The sequence below is a fragment of the Dipodomys spectabilis genome, unplaced genomic scaffold, assembly GCF_019054845.1.
Source record: "Dipodomys spectabilis isolate Male_0828 unplaced genomic scaffold, ASM1905484v1 ptg000361l, whole genome shotgun sequence".
NCBI classification, from domain to species: Eukaryota; Metazoa; Chordata; class Mammalia; order Rodentia; family Heteromyidae; genus Dipodomys; species Dipodomys spectabilis.
The window spans coordinates 710,175-730,623 of NW_024871038.1; the positions used below are offsets into that span (position 1 = coordinate 710,175).

A 20,449-nucleotide genomic window follows, 5' to 3' on the forward strand; every position below is an offset into this window, starting at 1 on the left:
TGCTGGAAGTTCCTGGTGACCTGCTTGACTCAGTGCTACGTTGACAATTGTGTGTGTTTGTGTCTGTGTCTGTGTGTGTGTGTGTGTGTGTGCGCGCGCGCGCGTACATTTTGGGGGCAGTGGGAACTTTGTGTTGTTTGGGTTTGGGTATTTCCTTTTGGTTATTGCTCTGGGGTTTTTATTTTCTTAGCCAAGTTTAGGTAGATTTACTCTTTGCCATCCTAGCAGAAAGATGGGAGAACACAGTGAATTATCCTCAAACTCTTTAGAGGAGGAGACCTTAATTGAGCAATACATTATGAAGAAGATCATTGGCTATGGCAGGATGAGATTTTCATTGAATAATACAGTGTGAATGCAATCATTGGCTATGGACGGAAGAGGTTTTCACTGAACAATACAGTATGAAGGAGATCATTTGCTATGGTAGCTATCCAAATGTAAATTTGACCTAGCACCACCTCATAAACCTCAAGATGGTAGTGAAGGGAGAGTTCAACAATTGTCAGATCAAAATTGAGATGGATATTATTAAGACTTTCCATCACAGACACATGATCAGGTCGTACCAGGTGAGGGAGAAGGATGAGCACCAATACTTGGTAATGGAACTGGCCACCCAGAGACCTCCTGAGATAAATGTGAAAATCATACCGCCTATTCAATAATTAGGTTGTTCAAACAGACTGTGTGTACTGTGCATTACTTTAACAAAAATAGAAATGCACACTGAGACCTTAAACCCAATAGCATCCTGTTGGATGACAAATGCAATGTGAAGGTCAATGACTTTGGCATAAGCACAAGGATTACCCAAGGGTGGTTGCTTAAGGACATATTTGGTACCTTGATTTTGTCCCTATAAAATATTCCTGCAGGGCTGGGAAGGTGGCTCAGTGGTAGAGCGCTTGCTTTGCATGCATGAGGCCCTGGGTTCAATTCCTCATCACCACATAAGCAGAATAAAAAGCCAGAAGTGGCACTGTGACTCAAGTGGTAGAGTGCTAGCCGTTAGCTGAAGAGCTGAGGAACAGAGCCCAGGTCTAGAGTTCAGACCCCACGATTGGACCCCCCCCAAAATATTCCTGCATGAAAACCACAATGGCTGCAAAGTAGACATCTGGTGCTTGGGAGTCATCTTTTGTATTTTATGGAGATGGCAAATTTCCCATTTGAATATATGAATTTTAGCCAGATATAGATAATTGTCTTGGAGGTCACGTATATTGCTCCATTCACCTGTCTCCAAAAGGACAAAATATCATCTTGAAACTGTAAACTGCAGACTCAAAGCATAGGCAGAGTATAGAACAAATAATGGAGTCTAGCTCAACCAAGTCGAGGAATATTTCTTATATCCTGATGAACCACTATGTAATGAGCTGAACCCTATTATTCTTGCACTCATGTGTGACATGAGTTACAGCCTGCTTGATACCCACAAATCAATATTGGACAGGACATTCAATGAAATCATGGCCATCTATTTTTTTTTTTATTAAAAATGACTTAAACTAGAATGCCAGCAGCAAAATTAAGTCAATGCCTACAATTGTTCCAGCACGCCCATCTCATGTAGAAATTTACACCGTTCCTGTTCCTCTACAATGGAAAACCTGACTTCCTGCCTGTCATTGGAATTTCAATTGTCCTATGATGACAAACCAACAATACTGAAGAGAAGTGCCACTCTTCCTTCCATTCTCCTCTGCTTCCTGCAGAAGAACTCCTGTTCCAGTATGATCACACACCATGAATCTATGGTTTAGTTTAGTTCCTCTTTCTTCCTGAGGAACAATGGGAGATGCTGGTAAGAGGACAAAGTCCTTCCCTTTGGATAGTTGGACAATAAGATCACAAATTCTATCTCAAATAAGAGACAGGATTGGAGGAGAGTTGCTAGCAGTATACCTACCACTATTTGCAGAATATGATGCTGTGTGCAGGCCTAAAAATAACATTCACAGATTACAAAGAAAGTTTTTTCAAGAGAAAGGGTTCAGAGCCCTTCCATAATAAAACAACAGTACCCAGGTCTTCAATTCAATTTCACACTGGGGAATTCCAGCTTGAATCCTTATCTACAGACTTGGACAGTTCATCTAACAATCATTCATCATTTTGGATGACATGGACAATACCCATTGTCCAGGTAGGTGTTTTAGTACTTTAAATATTGGAGAAAAAAGGTCTAGGATGTATCAAAAATAAGGTTTTCCTTTTTGGTGGAAGATTTACCTTTTTAGACTACAACCCACATAATATTTAAAGAAAGGATGGATATGGGAGGAAATCTTTCAGTTCTTCGTTTTTTTCAAGTTTACTTATTGAATCTTTCAGTTACTGAACCTGGCTTAATTTGTGAGGTATACACACACATACACACAAACACACACACATGCACATATATATATGTCGGGTCTTCATCTGTCCCGCGAAAGAGGGACGGAGTCCGAGGAAAGGTAAGTGCGGCCTCTCACCCGTTCCTCATTCTCCCTCAGCCCTGGAGACAATTAGATGCAGCAGGGAGTTGTCAAGCAGGAAAACTCATTTATTAACACAGAGCAAGCCATTTTAAAGCAGAAAAAGAGTGGGTGGCATGGCAGGGGAGGAAGAGGAACAAGTCACTGTCAAGGTCACACCCTATCATGCACCTAAGCTTCCACGGGCTGTTTACACACTGAACATAAAGCAAATTGGACTCTGCCAACTCAACTCCCTCTCAGCGCCATCTTTGCTGCCCATGTGCTCTACAGATTCCCCCTTTTTTGTTTTAATGCAGACCCACCTCCCAGTTAGTTATCCTTTCCCCTCCACTGTAAAGGTTATTTTAACAGGATTACATTGGTAAGGATAGCATTGGCTATGCAGGGGGTTCAAGGCAAGTCTGGGGGGGCGAGATTTGCCAGATAAGGATAGGGAGGGCCCTTGTGCATGATCTAAGGGCCCATCCCAGTTACCTCACATCCCCACCTAGCACAGTAATAAACAGTCCCACCACAGAAATATCTGAAGCAGTTCAATTAATTCCTGGGCATATATAAAAGTCAGTATCTCGTAAGGTCATCCTCTTCAGAATATGGGAGCAGCTTGGGTATTGGGAGTTCCACACATGCGGCATGGTGCATCCTCGTGGGACCCCACACTCAGGCTATTCTACTATAGTCCAGAAAAACAAGGAAAATTTAAAACAAATTCTGCAGACATAGCAAAGGAATCCTGGGCAACTGGTGTCTTTTAAGTAAGACAGTTCCTTGTACGTACCTTTAAGCAAGCACAGGGGTCAAAATGACCTTTGAGCTTTACTGTCAGCTCCCAAAGGCTCCCAACATCTCCCCAGTCTTTGTTTAAAGAAGCGAACCCACCTGTCTTAGGTTGGGTGGACCACCTTGTCTGCCTTACCCATCATTGGGAACTTCTTCAAAGCGAAGCTGAAGGCCCTGTCTTAGGTTGGTCAGACTGACACCCCCTCTTATCTATCTCTGGCTGCGATTCCTCTCAGGGAAATTTATTCACTTGGAGCTTGATCTTATGTAACTGGCTGGCTAAGCTCATAAGAGTTTTGCAAGGAAGTCATAGAAAAACCATCAGCAAAAGCATTTCCAGGCCAAAAAATGTCATTAGCAGTCCTTTTACATTAGTCAAGGATGGGATAGCAGTCTTTGCCACTTCAGAGTCCAGAGGGGGGGCTTGTTCTAATCCAGCTATTTGCCTGTGGGGTTGAAAAAGACCTAAACTGGAAGCATAACAAAAAGTGGTTGTTTAGCAATAAGTATGGATTCAATAATGCTGCTATACGAGCAATTAGTAAAAGAATAATTACAGCAGGTAACATTAAAATAATTGGCTCCTACAGAAATATTAAACAGTCGATACATAATGACATAGGGTGGTGATCAAAATGAAGGTCAGGCCACCAGGTCGAAGGGACAGCTTCTCTTGTGGTGCTATTGATGATTTCTGCATTGCCAGTGCTGATCATTGCCCAGGTCACCCATTGAGGTTGATGCAGATTCCATAGGGCCACTGCCAAGACTGGGAGGGCCAGGACAGCCAACAGCTGGAGTATCAACAACTGTAATTGTTAGAGAACACAAGAGCTTCTCAAGGGCTGGTTGCCCTTGGGGATGGTTAGTAGTTATCTTTCTGGCTTTTCTCTTTTAAACACAAGCCTCGGCCACCATAGCCATTTTTCTTTCCTTGTTGGTTAGCTTATCCTTAGGCATCCTACTGTATAGAGGAGATTGGTAAAAACTTAAGGTTCCTGGCAGGGATCCAAATGGGGGCTGTCTCCCCTATGGGAAAAAAGAATCCAAATCCCCTGCCCATAGTAACTAGGGGGTCAGGTCTTCTCCATTTTTGTGTCAGGGGGTCCTTCCACCTGACTTTCACTTGGGGCTTAGAGTTTAGTTGTCCCCATTGCTTCCGTAATCTGGATTCAGTTGCCCCTTTTGAAAAATTTAAAATGTTAACGGTAAGCAAAACTATCTGTAACTGTATATGGGGGCTAACTCCCCCTTTTTGTTTTAATAATTGCTCCTTAAGACATTGGTGATTTCTTTCTATAATTTCTTGGCCTTGGGGATTATAAGGAATTCCTGTAATATTTAATGTGCCATTTGTCAAAAAACTCTGACATTGCTTTACTAACAAAACAGGGTCCATTATGGGTTTTAACTTGTGCTGGTAGACCCAAGGTGGCAAAGAATTGAAGAAAATGTGCTTATGAATGTTTAGTTCTTTCTCCTGTATATGATGTGGCCCACCATGCTCCTGAGTAGAATCTATAGAGACAAAGATATATTTAAACTTGCCTAAAGCTTGGAGATGAGTAACATCCATTTGCCAGAGGATGTTAGGTTTAAGGCCTCTGGGATTTACCCCTGGTGGTTGTAATGGGGGTACTTTTAAGAAGGGCTGGCATGTTTTACAGGTATGTAATATCCTTTTGAGGTCCTTTACAGGAATCTGAGGAGATCTATGCTGAACACCTCTCCAATTAATGTGGGTTAAATCATGCAAACAGGTAGCCTCTTGTAACATTAATACTTGCATGCAAGTCACTAACTGGTCTGCCCAATTATTGCCTAGGGATAAAAACCCAGGAAGTTTTGAATGCCCTCTCAAGTGCTGAATATGAATAGGGGCTCCCGCCCTTCTAATAGGCCTTTAAGGATAACCATAAGAGGGGAAATATTGTTTTCATCCAGCTTACTATGTGCCTGGGGAATATGAGGAAGCAAGTTAATCATATATAGGCTATCAAAATACAAATTAAAGGGTTTTTGAATGTCCTGAAGAGCCATAATTACGGCCTGCATTTCTTTATATTGTGCTGACCCTTGACAAGGTTGAAATCTTTGTTGGCTCGGGGTCTTTTGTTGCTCCTCAAATGCTGCATATGCAGAGCCTGCTTTACCTCCATCAGTAAAAACATGGAGGGCTACAAGTTTAGGTTTGGTCAATGGCCACTGCTCCACCCAGATAGGGCTTCTGGGCTTCTGGGGACAGTGGCCTTTAGGATTGGGGGTGCACCGAGCGGGTCCCCTATGTTCTTCTCTGTAATTATGAAAGTTAAAAAAATCCTTTTCCTTAACTCCTTCTAGATCCTGTTTAAGTCTTTGTGCTTCTTCTCCATCCAGGATATCATCATAGGCTGCTCAATGGTCTGTAGTGACCACGACTTCCATTTGTCTTAGCGTGTCTTGCCCTAGTAAATTGGCAGTGAGGTTTTTTGCCACTAAAGGGCATATCTTTCCCTGTTCTCCATCTGGGCTAGTCCATTTCCTAAGGGCGACTGTCTCTTTGGACTAGGAGTTGCCCCCTGCCCCCCAATATCGAGGGCCCATGTGCAAGCTTAAAGTCCAAGGGTACTTCCTCCTCCCTGAGTATGGTTTGATCTGCCCCCGTGTCAATTAAACAGTGAAACCTCTTTCTGCCTATGAGAATACTCATTTTAGGGTGGATTCCTTCTACCAGGGGGACGGTCCAATGGACCTCGGTCACCCAGCCACGAGGCTGCCTGGGCCTCACAGCAGCGGGGGTTCCTCCTTGAGTTAACGGGGCTGGAGGATGCCCCTCCCCTAGTTTAAACGCTTCCCATTTACAAAAAATTTGGATCGATAATCCTTTTTCCAATGGTACCCCTTCCTGCACCTGGGGGAGGGTGTAGGGAGCGGTTTGGACCACCCAGGCCGGTTGTCGGAGGGATTGTTGTGAATAGTCCCTCTTAAAGTGCCTCTCCTGCCCACATTTAAAACAAGTCCCTCTCCCCATTGGTCCTGGAGTTCCTCGGCCCTGGGCTTCCAGTGCCTGGGTAATAGCCTCAGTCATAGCAGATGTCTGAACCTGTAAAGCTAAAGCTAATGATTGGGACTGGTCCTGTTGCATTACCACATCCTGTGAGGCCACCACCCACCTGCTCAGGGAACTCTCTCTCAATCCCTTGCAGGCCATGTGGTGGTCTGCATTCATCCCTTCCCAGACTAGCAGCTTTATAAACTGATCTCGGAGGTTTCCTGCTGGCAGCTTGTGGTTAATACTCTGTTAGAGTTGGTCTACAAACTCAGCTAGAGGCTTACCCGGTTTTTGTCTCACTCCTGCTATGGGGGACTCAGTAGTCCAATCATCCACTTTGTACCAAGCAGCAAGTCCTGCCTGCCTCACCTGGTCACAGTATGGGCCAGGTATTGTGGCCTGTTGGACAACCAGTGTAGTACCCTTCCCCCGTCTCTGTTAACATGGCATAAATAATAGGTATCACAGGTTATTCTCTGCTTTCACTCTGCATTCCCCCTTAAAGAAAGCACACCGTTTAATAAACTGAGAACTAGTAAGGACAGCTTTGGCCACATCCAGCCTAGGGACACATGGGTGAAAAGCAATGTCCTGTAATAGGGTTTGAGCCCAAGGAGAATTTGGGCAGTACTCTGCCACCGCCTTACAGAGCTCTTTAAGATCCTTAGCTTCCCATGGATACCATTCCAAGGACCTATAAGCTCCTGGTGCCAGAGTGACCGGATACGCTTAGAGAAGTGAATTCTGTGGCCTAGGGTCCAGGCTTTCCGGTGGCCCTTTACTTCCAGGGTCGGCCTCCAAGTAGGTTACTTCCCCAGCCCTAGGCCCCTCCATGGAATGTCGGTAGGGGTCCGAGTCTTGCAGGTCCCTCTCGTAGGTCACGTACCTCCTCTCCAATCAGGGGAATAGGGAGGGGGCCTAGGACCATCAGGGGCACCTGAATCAGAGGGGGTAACCTTCACCCTTGTTTTGACTTCCACTGTGTATGTTTCAGTGCGTTCTCCGTCGAATTTGACCCATTCCTTTTCTTTCTCACTTCCCAAGTCCTAATCCTCCTTTACTCCTTCTAAGCCTAATGTTGCCTCCTCCTCCTTCTTCTGTGAGATAGTATTACCCATACTAAGGTTTTCACTTACCCTGAGAGACCACTTAGCCTCGGCCGGTATCTTTTCCTTTCGTGCCCCACGTTGGGCACCAGATGTCAGGTCTTCGTCCATCTATCCCACGAAAGATGGACAGGGTCCAAGGAAAGGTAAGTGCGGCCGGCCACAGACCCATTCCCCAGCCTCCCTCAGCCCAGGAGACAATCAGACGCAGCGGGGAGTCGTCAAGCAGGAAAACTCGTTTATTAACACAGAGCAAGCCATTTTTAAAGCAAAAAAGAGTGGGTGGCATGGCAGGAAAGGAAGAGAAACCAATCATTGTCAAGGCCACACCCTATCATGCACCTAAGCTTCCATGGTCTGTTTACACACTGAACATAAAGCAAATTGGGCTCTGCCTATTCACCTCCCTCTCAGCACCATCTTTGCTGCCCATGTGCTCTACAGTAAATCGGGCTCTGCCCACTCTCCTCCCTCTCAGCGCCATCTTTGCTGCCCACGTGCTCTACACACACACACACACACACACACACACACACACACAGTATATATATACATACATAGTATGTATATATTTCACAAATATATTACATATTAAATATATCATATAATATTATATATGTAAAAAATACACAATTTTGGAGATGATATGTCATGGAATTCTCTGCCTTTGCTTTAAGGCAACATTCTCCTCATCTCAGCTTCCTAAGAATCTAAGATTATAGACCGGGACTAGGCAAAAAAGATTTCCTTTTAAATGCTACCGAGAGCCTGTCTTTAATTTCCAAGAAACACTAGAAACTTGAAGATAATAGAATGACAAAGTGAAATAGAACACTTCACTCACTGGAAAACTTTCAAAATTTATTTTAGACAAAAATTAGGGTCAGTGTTTAGAGCTATCCTTGAAAAAATTAATAAAATATTAAAGACAGGTATAGATCCCAGTTGGAAGTGTGGAAGTAAGAAGAAGGCCCATAAGTTCAAGACCTAGTACTGGTCCATAACCATATATTTAATGAAAATTATTTTGTAGGCCAGAACTTGTTTTTTTTTTTTTTATCTTTTGTGTTCAGAGGAATGCCTGCATTATGTGTAAACAGACTGCTCTACAAGGTATCTTTCTGGGTTATACAGTAGTTATTACATGGCTCTATGTAGACATTCAGCTTTCTAATGATTTTTTTCTACATAAATCAATAATGTTAATTAAGTGTCACGAAGAACGCCAAACCTCCATTTTCGTGCCCATCTCCATCCTTGTCCTCCCTATTGTCCAGCAGTTTGTGTCAGTCAGCATAACTGAAGCTGGCACATGGAACAGACATGGACTCGATGGATCCTGGCTGTGATATGGTCCCAAATATAGCAAATACCAGAATCAATGAGATCCAAGCAGCAGTCCAGGGTTCCTAGTTGTATGAATGCCCTCGGCTTCCAATGGTCTCACCTGTCTCTACCAGAAGCCTGTTAATGGCCTGTCACCATCAAAGCTCACACTGAAGTTTAACTTCTCAATGTAGCAGTGTCAGGAGGTGGAACCTTTAATAGAGGATTCTGTCATAAATGGATTAATGCCATCTCATTAACTCTCAAGGGACTAACATGATCACTGTTAGCAGTTGTAAAAAAACACCCTAAGAAATGGAAAAACTTGGAAAAAATTATATTAAGTGAAGTAAGCCAAGCCCAAAGAAACATAGGTCCCTTGGTTTCCCTTATTTGCAATATCTAGTATGTGTATGAGTCAAGCGGAAAAGGTCAGACAATGTGATGTTAGGAAAATGAACCCTTAGATATATATTTTAATGTTTTTTTCTTTAATGCATGTGTTTCTAACGCATTTATAAGATTATTTCTTTGTTGCTTTGTATGTCCCTCCCCCACAGTATAACCCCTGCTTTCACTATATTTGATGTCACTATAACTTGTGGAGGAGATGGGGAAAAACAAGTCATTTAAGGATACAGGTGGACCTGTTGCAACAATGAGAAGTACAAGTTGTCATGTTGAAAACGAGCTTTACAAGGTTGGTGTGGGGGTGGGGGGGTGGAGGGGAGGATTAGGTGAGGGGGAGGCTGGGAAGGGATGTGAAGGGTAAACAAAGGAGGAGGCTGCAATGCTTGGTAAGAAATGTATGCATTATCCTGCCCATGTAATTGTAACCCCTCTGTACAGTATGTTCACAAATAAAATAAAATAAAATAAAAATTAAAAAAAAACACCCTAAGCCCTTACTCACTCTCATTCTAGAACATGCCATGATTCCAAAATCGTATATGATGTGATGCACCTAGAGGCCTTGTCCCATGCACTACTATGCTATTTAGAATTTCCAGCCACCACTATTGTGAGTGAAATAGACCTCTTTTTCCGTATGAAGTATACAGCTTCGGGATTTTGTTAAATCATGACAAAATGGACTGAGATGCTATACTTTATTGTCTTTTCCATAGAACTGAGGATAAAACTGAGGGCCGTTCACTTACTAGGCCGATATTTTACCACTGGAGCCCTCTAAGGCTCCAACCTTTTTTTCTTTTACAGTTTGCTTTTCATATAGAGTCTTGTGCTAGCTTCACTCAAGCCAGCCTCAGAACCCAATCCTCCTATACCTCTGCCTCTCAGTAGCTGGGATTATGGGCCTGTGACACCATACTTTGCCACTTAAGAAGGCACTATTCTTTTGGGGAAAGATGATACAGACCACTGAGTTCCGTGTGTGTGTGTGTGTGTGTGTGTGTGTGTGTGTGTGTGTGTGTGTGTGTGTGTGTGGTGTGTGTGAGTGTGTGTGTGTGTGTGTGTGTGCGCGTGTGTGTGTGGTGTATGTGTGTGTATTCATGGAAATTGGTCATGATGATTTATTTAGTACTGAGAGTGAATCTTCCTGGATGATCTGTATTCTTAATTCCGTTCACTCAAAAAAATTGCTTCTCTGGGTCTAGTGAGTCACAGTTGTAATCCTAGCTCCTCAAAATGCTGATATTTGAGGATCATATTTTGAAGCCAGGTGAACCAGGAAAAGTCCATGACACTCTTATCTTCATTTAAACACCAAAAAGTCACAAGTGGAACCTTGGCTTAAGTAATAGAGTAGTAGCCTTGAGGAAGAAAAATAGGAATAACAACTGAGTTCTGATCAAGTTTCAGGACCAGCACCCAAACAAAATCTTTAGATAACAATGGGCTATTACAATGAGCTCTTGTGCTATTGCAAGACACAATGAGATGTATAAGTCGTTATGTAGAAAAATGAATTTTACAACTTTGGTGGGGAAGAGGGGGGTGGAGGAACCGGTGGAGGGGGCAGGGGGGAGGATGGGAAGGGATAGGAAGGGAAAGGAGGAGGCTACAATGCTTGATAAGAAATGTACTCATTATCTTTACCATGTAATTGTAACCCCTCTGTACAGTATTTTCATAATAAAAAAAAGAAAAAATGACACAATTATACTTAATGAATTATCTCTACAGGACAGTTGCACTAAAAAATTCTAGTATTACTTCATAAGGTATGTTCTTTCTGGATCATCTTTTTGCCCCATTGTTTCTCTGAGAATGATGTCTTGATTTTGAAATAGAGGAGAAAAATTCAGTGATGAATTTGGCCTCTGGATCCCTCCCTCATCTATTATTGACATGTTCTCTCTTTTTATTTTTTGGCAGTCCTGGGGCATAAACTAAGGGCCTGGGCACTATCACTGAGCTTCTTTTTTCTCAAGGCTAGCACCCTCCCATTTAAGCCACAACACCACTTCTGGCTTTTTCTCTTTATATGGTACTGAGTAATCGAACCCTGGGCTTCATGCATGCTAGGCAAGCACTGTACCACTAAGCTACATTCCCACATGTACTCTTTAAAAAATATGTCTAACCTGTTTATTTCTGTCCCATCTCTGAAGCCACTGCCAATGCTCTTGAATCTATTTGTTTCACTCCTAACTGCTTTTCGTTCACTGTAGCGCAAATTATTTTCTACTCCATCGAAAGAATTATCTTTCATTTTCTTAAACTGCACACTTGATAAGCTAAAATCAAACAACAACTCAATATTTCCAGCGTTTGAAATTGAGGACACTTAGATTAATAAATAGTTAATAATGAATAGCTAATAATCTACCAAAGTCAATGCACAAAAACCCAGATGCTTGGGAAGTCTTTTATTTTCTGCTAACCCCACAATATGCTCTGGTAGATAACAAATTTAAAGTCTACAGATGTAATTAGTTCCCACAAGAGGTGCTTATGAGTTACTTCCAAGGAGTGAGTGCAAATTAAGGCCTTTCTAGAGGTCAGTAACACAGAGTGAATGAAACAGTAAGGAGGGTATGTTTGTCAAGGAAGTATGGGAGTACCTGGGAGCTGACAACAGTGGCTGTATGATAGGTGTCCAGACAGCAGAAACCATAATCTTACAGCTAGAGGATCTAAAACCTACCAGGCATCCTTTAAGTTTGGAAGAGGTCCACACATTTCATGAGAGATTATAGCCTGGTGGCCTCCTGCTAGAAACTGAGCAACTGCTACAAAAAAGCCACACCCAAACTACTAGCTCAAACTTGTAGCCTACAATAGTTGGTATTCAGTGAGCAAACATTAAATTTCTGGTAACTTGCCACACAACATGACAAAAACATCACTCAGAATGCTGGTGGCTCACACCTGTAATCCCAGCTACATAGGAGTCTGAGATCTGAGGCTCTAGATTCAAAGGGATTTCAAGCAGCAATGTCTATGATACTCATATAGAAAAAAACCCTGGAAATTGGTATGGCACAATACCCTAAGTTGAAGACCAAGTACCAACACACACACACACACACACACACACACACACACACACACACAAATTGAAAAATGAAAACATTTGTTGAAAACAACCTGGTATTTTCTTTGCTGTGTGTAAAACTCTAACATGTCTTAAACTTTTCCTTGTGCTTGAAGAAATTTATTAAAATTCTATAACTACACAACGACACAAATGTGTTGACCACACACTTTATATATCATATTGCAATTTTTACTGCAAACAGAGGAGTTTTCCTACTAATTTAATCTAATTATTGGCAGAAAGTGAATCTCATATCTTGGTATTTCTCACAATAACTTAGTTGAAATTAAACATAATGTTCTTAATTAATCAAAAGGAAAAACTTACACTATATCTAAGGGACATTCCTTTTTGTCATTTTTCCTACAAATGAAATTAATTGATTGCAGTACTTAAAAAATATTTTATGCCAAATTAGTACAAGATTCTGATTAAAACTGAAAAATTTGAAGTGCTCTCAATTTCTGCCTCATTTAGATAAAGTACTTAAAGATGTCTTTGGTTTTCCATAAAGATATCGTATCCAAAAATTCATCCATACTGTAGAAATAAGTTAACTATAGGCTACCTATAAATTCACATAGATGTTTCTCAATTCACTAGAGCAAAAACACAATAAATTCCGACCTAATTCTATAAATATCCCATGAAAATATCTAGAACATTCCATTTTTCTCAGAACAATGAAAGCTGCCAACAAACTCACTAATAGTAAGAGAAGAAAAAAGAGCAAGGTTGTGATGGCTGACATTTTACAAAACCCTTATTCGCATATGGGTATACACACAAAGCCATACAATGTTCAGGTTTACCTGGTAAGAAAAAGAACTCACCTCACAGAGAGAGAAAGACAATTGGGAGGAAGAAGATAGACTTAAGAATTACCTGAATGCATATCTTCCCATGTTTCCATCCATTTGCTTCGTAGAGTTTTCCTGGTGCCCCATTGCTCACTAAGTCAGACCTCAGTCATCCAGCGGAATCACTGGCACCCAGGACTTAGGTAACACCAATAATCTGCTCTCCCTGTGCAAAAATCACCAACTAAATGAAAAAGAAAACAAAGTGTATTTCAGGGTCACATAAAAAAGAAACCCCCCCCACAAACAAAGAACCACATGCTTTGGGGAGAAAGAAAATTTTGTGTGTGTGTGTGTGTGTGTGTGTGTGTGTGTGTGTGTGTGTGTGTGTGTGTGTGTGTGTGTGTGTGGTTTGTGTGTTGGTAGAGGTACTTAAACCCAGGACTTGGGAACTATCCTTTAGGTGCTACCCTTTAGCTTCTTTGCTCAAGGCCAGTGCTCTGACACTTGAACAACACTTCACCTTTTAGTCATGAAGACAAGAGTATCATAATGTTTCCTACCCAGGCTGGCTTTGAACCTTGATCCTTAGATCTCAGCCTCCCAGTAGCCAGAATTACAGGCATGATCCATTAATGACTGGCATTTGTGACAGACCAATGTATTGACTTCAAACCCCAATACCAGCCCAAAAACCAAAAGCAAAACCAAACTTTATAGCATATAAATATACTGATAGCATATTAAACAAATATAATGAAATGTAGAGATCTTGGTGAAGGATATCAGAGAATGACATCATTATTAGCTTTTCTGGCTTTAGAAAACCTAAAATTACTTTCATTAAAGTAAAATAACTACAGAAACACCTAGTACCAAGGTGTATGTTTCAAATAAACCACCTGTTGAGAACAAACTGAAAATGCAGAGGAAAACTAAGAATTTTAGAATTCAGTGATTGCTACGCAGAAAATATACCTGATCATCTGTACCTTCCAACTCTTTCAAATAGGCTACAGTAATGACACAAAAACTATTCTCCTTCTCATTACTCCTTATTTAAAAAACAGGTCTACTTTATTCTCTTTAGGAATACTTTGAATATTTGATTCACTTTTCCCAAAATGTGACTAAAGAAACTCAGTCTTTCAACAACTCCAAATTTTTTATCTTAGCATTTAAATAATTATATCATGTATCTTCTTTGGGTTGGCGGTATCAGAACAACTTTTAACTTGTTCTTTTACCTTTGCTGTTGGGTAGGTGTATTTTCACAAAAGAGAACAGGGAAACACTCAGTAGATCACCTGATTTAAATGTAAGTGGCTAAAGCTACCAGCACAACTATGCTTATTGCAGCATTATTCACCATAGCTAAGATATGGAACCAACCCAGTTTCCCCTCAGTAGATGAATCGATTAAGACAATGTGATATACATGCATATATAAATCTACATATAATGGAATTCTATGCCTCCATCAGAAATACTGATATTGCCCCATTTGTTAGGAAATAGAAAGACTTGGAAAAAATATATTAAGTGAAGTAAGCCAGGCGCTAAGGAACATAGGTCCTATGTTTTCTGTTATTTGCAATAGCTGGTATATATCTAGGACAAGCAGAAGAAGTCCGAAGCTATGTACATATGACCATATAAGATGATGTTAAGCAAAATGAACCCCGAGAGTACACACGTGGTGTTTTCTTTCTTGCCATGGTTTTAAACATATTTATAATGTACTTTATGATTTTTTTTATTTCTTTTGTATGTTCTTCCCCCATGGTATAACCCCTGTTTTCACTCTATTGATTCTGGTGTCCTGCATCTTATATATACATTTTTCTAATTTGGGTAGGGGAAGGGAAAAAAACAAAATGCTTAAATAAGGATACAGGTTAACCCATTGTAACAATGAGATGTACAAGACACTATGTTGAAAACGAACTTTACATCTTTGGAGGTGGGGGAGGGGATGGAAGAGTTAGGAAGGTCTGAGGGAAGGGATGATAGGGGAAAAACAATGGAAGGGGTAAAAATGCTCCATAGGAAATGCAGTCATTACCTTACTCATGTATCTGTAATCCCTCTGTACTGTATCTTTACAATAAAAATATATGTTAATAAAAGGAGAACAATAAATTTAAGTGGTAACTTACTCAAGCGGCTGAGATCTGAGGATCATGATTTAAAACCAGCTCAGGCAGGAAAGAGAGAGACTCTTATCTCCAACTGAAAACCAAAAAGCTGGAAGATGTAACTCAAGTGGGAAGGTGCTAACCTTGAAAAGCAAAAATTGGGGATGGGGACAGAGGACACCACCCAGGGCCAAACTTCAAACCCAATGACCACCACACATATACACAAAATTCTAACTAACAAAATTTCATATCTACATCATCTGAACTGCCTAATTGGAAATGTGCATAAGAACTTAAAAATATTTCTATTTTTAAGAAATACATTTTAATACATTTCTACTGTAAAAATACTGTATATAGGTGTTACAGATACATAAGCAAAGTAATGAGTACATTTCTTATCAAGCATTGTTGCCTCCTCCTTTGTTTTTCCCCTACCATCCATTCCCTCCCACCTCTACAACTACACTCCTCCTCCCTCCCCCCCTAAATTGTTAAGTTCATTTTTCTACATAGTGTCTTGTACATCTCATTGTTACAATGGGTCAGCCTGAATCACTATTTAAGCATTTTGCTTTTTCCCTTCCCCTCCCCAAATTAGAGAAGTGTATATACAAGATACAGGGCACTGACATCAAATACAGTGAAAATAGGGGTAATACCATAGGAAAGGAACATACAAAGAAACAAAAAAAATCACATGGTACATTATAAATATGTTAGAAACAATAGTAAGGGGGAAAATAACCTGTGTCCCTATCTTGGGGTTCATTTCACTTAACACGTCTTATCTGTTCATAAGAAATACATTTTAAAAAAGAAATACATCAACACAATTTTTTATATGTGCAAAATCCATTATTATTTGGGACCATGACATTGTTTGAAAACTAAGAAAATAAAGGTTGATCTAAATATACATATACCTCTTTCATTTGCACACTTGTAATTTTCCCTTGGATTTTAAGAATAATATAATGTTTTCATCCTAATGCAAACCAGATGACCCAACTAGTCACAAACACATCAAGATAACAAACAAGGAATGTGTAAGAACTAATTTTTTTGGAATCCTTGCAAAATGATCTAATTTTCGATTTAATTGTAATTTCCCTTTCAGTACAATATGTAATTGGGAATTACAGAGTTCCATCCTGTATATTTAATGTTCGGGATTTTGTGTTTCTCTCTCTGTATGTAATTTCCATGAGTGCATGAGAAAATGGAAGGAAATCCACTATGTGTTCTCTTCTTCTCCCTCTCCCTCTCCCTCTCCCTCTCCCTCTCCCTCTCCCTCTCCCTCTCCCTCTCCCTCTCCCTCTCCCTCTCCCTCTCCCTCTCCCTCTCCCTCTCCCTCTCCCTCTCCCTCCCTCCCTCCCTCCCTCCCTCCCTCCCTCCCTCCCTCTCTCTCTCTCTCTCTCTCTCTCTTTCTGCTTGCCTTTCTGCTTGTGCCCTTGAGAGGTGAAGTGCAGACGGGGTCTCAGGGAACCTCCTCTAGATTCCTTCTCAAAGCAAGCCATCCTGGCTTAAATTCTCTTATCTATAACTTTCTATCTCTCCTCAAGTACATCCACATTGTGTTACTGTGTGATCTGTCTGCCTTTTTGTTTATATATTTGTCTGATTCCTATTTGTCTGCTTCCTGTTTGCCTGCTTCCTCTTTGCTTACTTACTTAATGTTCCACCAAGTTTTCTTACCATCCTGACATGTTTTTTGCCATCTTGGCCATGTGGTTGGTTTTTATACAACCCCACACTTTTAACAAGTACTTAAAGGTCAATTAATATGATAGTGTGTCTTATTATTAAAATTGTTTTAAAGGTTTGACTTTTACTTTGTTTGGTGTTGCCTGTTTTTCTAGCATTGAGCCCATGGTTTGATCATAAAATGGGCAAAATGTATTTTGCCACTAGAATTCTGAAGAACTTATGCCCGATTTTCATTTTTTTTAAAAAAATCATGCCTTAAAATTTTTGTGCAAAAGTGTGTGTGTGTGTGTAAACATGTTTAAAGTACTTTCATTGTAATGGATAAAAATTGTTATCATGGTCTAAAATTATTTGCTTTTTCATTTAATGTAACTAATGTAAACCTGTGTTAAAGGACATAATTATTAATTTTGCTGTTTGTTAAAAGGAAAAACTTTTATCAACAGTAGTGGTGATGTGAGCCTAAAATCTACCAAACTGATCTGACCCTACTGCCTGACTAGGAAGGTCCAAAGTAAATTGTTTTGAGGCAGTTCTGAGATAACTGGCCCTACAGGCCAAAGTTAAAAAAAGGAAATAGTTTTAAATTCAAACCACAGAGAAGCTCATCAATTTTGGTGTAAACAAATGTGTCTACGAGTTATGACATTATATTTTTTTTAAAAAAAGAAGGGAAAAAGAAAGAAATTAACATTAACCACAAAACAGTTGAGTAGCATGATATGAGTACATCTTGAATTTTACAAGATAGGAAAAAGAGTGAAGCCTTGCTAAAGTCACACAGGGAGTGGACATTGAGAGGAGTGAAGCCCTGGTAAAAACGAAGCATTCTGGAAGGAAGGGAACAGAGCCTCATTAAAGTGGCTCCTGTTGGCTAGGCAAGTCAGAGAGGGACAGGGCTAAGGAAAGTAGCAGGAGTTGGCTAGGTGGGGCTATTAGGGGCAGAGCACTGTTCTCACAGTTGAAGGGTTTCCATTCACTGCAGCTTGCTGAGCAGGTGCGCTGGAGACTGAGGCTCTCGTGGCTTTTGTAGTGGATTTAAATTCACAGGTAGTGATTTCAGATGCTGTGTAGAGAGAGGTCTTATTACCTCACCAGATCACAAACCCTCTGAATCTGGCCACCACCTGTCCACATTTAGCTGACTCATGAGACACTTCCCTCATTTGAGAGATGATTTCTCAACTTTTCCATTGAGTAAAAGAAAAAAAAAAAACTCTGATGGCAGCACTTCCTATCAGCAATGGGCTGGTTCTTCATTCGCCTTCTCTGAAAATATCAGCACACATGAACATATAACAGCTCCTGTCATCTCTCATCTTCCAACCCCTGGTCTTTCTGAGCCCACTTGGTCCTTTCTGAAACCCGGAAGCTATTCAGGATGCCAAGAACAATATAAATCATGTAGAGTCTCAGCTCTAAAGAACACTTACCTGAAATTTCTGAGAAAATACAAAGAACATAAAGGAATGGAATGAATATCTTTTGATAACCAAAGGAACTGAAAGATGTGTGTGTGTGTGTGTGTGTGTGTGTGTGTGTGCGCAATATAATAGATAATGACAAACACTCCACTCTAACACCCTTTCTATTATCAGAGTTATGTAATACATAACACATGAACCAAAAGGTGTTAGAAATTTGCAACTCCAAAGACTTCAAACCCTGTTCTAATACCAAAAGGATGAAATTCTCATGCCATCTTTTGAGGCAGTACTCAATACCCTGGTGGTATTTATTTATCAAGATTCATTATAATGTCACCTTCTTTTGGATTTTTTTTTACTTTTTCTGTGACTGGAATCATGAATCCTTAGAATTGTATGAATAAATGCCCCAAACAATATCACAGGAGGTTTCTCTAGTCTGGATAGGTTTGTTCTGGGAGAAGCCATTCTGACAGCAGGCTAGAAACACATGAGAGAAATGGTCTTATGTCAGAATTGTGGCCTTAACAGATTAGCTTCAAACTTAAATGGGATGGAGGAAGAAGTTCCATTAGAGGTCATCTCTCTCAAGGGTTTGGAAACCAAGAAAAGTGATGGTGAACTCAGTTGTTAATTGTTATTTGAGACCTCACTATGGGTAACATAAAAACAGTAGCAACAGCCAGGCACTGGTAGCTTATGCCTCTAATCCTAGCTACTTAGGCTATACGCACTACAGTTGGAAACCAGCCTATGCAGTAATGTCCACCACACTCCTATCTCAAATTAACCACCAGAATTCTGGATGTGGAGCTGTGACTTAAGAGATAGGCTGTAATCCCTGAACAAAAAAAAAAGCTCAGGAGCATTCAGGGCCTGAGTTTAATCCCTAGCTCAGGCACAAAAATGTTAGCAGCAAAAACATGTCTACTATGGAGATTTCAGGACAATTTAGGATGTGGATGTTCCAAACTACCCTTGGAGACTGTGTTTTGATAGCGACTCTTACTTTGCCTATAAATGAAGTGTGCCTAACTTCAGCAATGAGAGTGGACATGGGTAGAATCCTTTCTGAATGTGGGAAGAGGAGAGGCTAGCTGGATGATGGAAGAAGTCTAAGTTTGCAGCCCTTAAACACTGCTCTTACATGGTGGCAATCACCTGATAGTCCCCAGGGTTACCTGGGAAGCATGGAGAATAATATGGAAGAAAGTACTTCTTCTTTTTTTTTTTTTACTAGAGAGTTATAAGATGAATTGTTTTTCTTACAGCATAAAGGGAAAAGTTGTGTCCAGAAAAAGGAACCAATACCTCACCGTCCTGTGTTGATATTGTGACATCCTGAACCAGATTTTCCTCTAATTCAAGCTGCTTGTGAATGATTACCTGCTATGCAGCCCTGTGCTGGTTGCTAGGTGGGTACCCCCTTGGCCACCATAGACAACTGTCACTTTCCACTTAGCAGGTAGTCCTACTGGAATCTGTGGCTGCCTGGATATGATCCCATGCCCCCAGGACTAGACTAGAGGCTGGACTACCAGGCTCTAACTGTGCAACCCTACACACCTATACATGCTGAAGTGGAAGCACTGGGACTGGAATGACATCCTTGGGCTGGAAGGAAGACCAACAGGGGAGGGAGAAATGGAAGAAATCTTTGGAGCCAAGATGAAGAAAACAAAGGATTCATTTTGTCTAAGAAAGGGAAGATCCAGCCTAAAGGCTCTCCTTGCATATATGAATGTATGAGGACTTGTTGGGACTATAGCTAGCAAGTGCAAAGTCAAGATGTACCCTATGCTGGTGGCAGAGCCATACCTGGGAGTATCCAACATCTTTGGGCCATTGAGTGGACCCTTTATGTCCTCTAGACATGGTAGCAATAGCTTATCATATCTAAGTGGAAGCTAGGCCTTAGACTCACCCCTCACTCCACCAGCTTCACCAATGTACTCTCCTCAGCATCCACGCCTGACAAAGCAGAAGGTCAATGTATACTCTCTTGTGGCATCTGGGCTGGTCCACACTATGAGCACTTAGACTATGCAGATTCTCTCTGTTCTAAATCAGAGGATCTTTTCCAGATATGACCTCCCTATGGCACATGCTCATGTCAGTGAAAGCTGATTTCTGTGATAAT

General features: G+C 40.9%; 1 pseudogene; it reads right to left on the reverse strand.

Moving 5' to 3' along the window:
* Nucleotides 1-20,184, reverse strand: part of LOC122095768 — a 75,187-nt pseudogene extending 55,003 nt beyond the window's left edge.
* Between the last annotated feature and the right edge of the window lie 265 nt (nucleotides 20,185-20,449).